At 44.7% G+C, this 1,121-nt stretch overlaps 1 protein-coding gene across 1 annotated transcript in view; it reads right to left on the bottom strand.

Annotated features, from left to right (window-relative positions):
- LOC123980822 (mucin-5AC-like) overlaps nucleotides 1-1,121 on the bottom strand; it is a 20,693-nt gene that overhangs the window by 14,737 nt on the left and 4,835 nt on the right. The window lies entirely within an intron of this gene.

Raw genomic sequence — 1,121 nt, 5'->3', positions numbered from 1 at the left:
GTTGCTGTTGTCGTTGTTGTGAGAGGAGATGTTGTTGTTGCAGATGACGTTACTGCATCAGGTGCTGTTGTTGCTGTTGTTGTTGTAGTTGTTGCTGCTGTTGTTGTAGTCGGAACAGTAGTTTCAGTAGATGTTGTTACCGCTGTCGTTGTTGGATCAGGTGTTGTAGTTGTTGCAGATGTTGTTCCTGCTGTTGTAGTAGTCGGAGCAGATGTTTCAGATGACGTTACTGCATCAGTTGCTGTTGTCGTTGTTGTGAGAGGAGATGTTGTTGTTGCAGATGTTACTGCTGTTGTTGTTGTCAGAGCAGATGTTGATGTAGATGTTGTTGCTTCTGTTGTTGTAGTCGGAGCAGCAGTTTCAGTAGATGTTGTTACCGTTGTCAGATCAGGCGTTGTACTTATTGCTGATGTTGTTGATGCAGTAGTTGTTGGAGCAGTAGTTGTTGCCACTGTCGTTGTTGTCGGAGCAGGTGTTGTTGTCGCCACTATAATAGTTTCAGCAGGTGTTGTTGTTGCAGATGATGTTGTTGTCAGAGGAGTTGCTGTTGTTACTGTTGTTTCTGTTGTTGCTGTTGTCGTTGTTGTGAGAGGAGATGTTGTTGTTGCAGATGTATCTGCTGTTGTAGTAGTCGGAGCAGATGTTGTTGCAGAAGACGTTACTGCATCAGGTGCTGTTGTTGCTGTTGTTGTAGTTGTTGCTGCTGTTGTTGTAGTCGGAACAGTAGTTTCAGTAGATGTTGTTACCGCTGTCGTTGTTGGATCAGGTGTTGTAGTTGTTGCAGATGTATCTGCTGCTGTAGTAGTCGGAGCAGATGTTGTTTCAGATGACGTTACTGCATCAGGTGCTGTTGTTGCTGTTGTCGTTGTTGTGAGAGGAGATGTTGTTGTTGCAGATGTATCTGCTGTTGTAGTAGTCGGAGCAGATGTTGTTGCAGATGACGTTACTGCATCAGGTGCTGTTGTTGCTGTTGTCGTTGTTGTGAGAGGAGATGTTGTTGTTGCAGATGACGTTACTGCATCAGGTGCTGTTGTTGCTGTTGTTGTTGTAGTTGTTGCTGCTGTTGTTGTAGTCGGAACAGTAGTTTCAGTAGATGTTGTTACCGCTGTCGTTGTTGGATC

This window comes from Micropterus dolomieu, linkage group LG12 (assembly GCF_021292245.1).
Source record: "Micropterus dolomieu isolate WLL.071019.BEF.003 ecotype Adirondacks linkage group LG12, ASM2129224v1, whole genome shotgun sequence".
Classification (NCBI taxonomy): Eukaryota; Metazoa; Chordata; class Actinopteri; order Centrarchiformes; family Centrarchidae; genus Micropterus; species Micropterus dolomieu.
The sequence above is the reverse complement of the archived record's forward strand: the minus strand, read 5'-3'. Positions and strand labels throughout refer to the sequence as shown.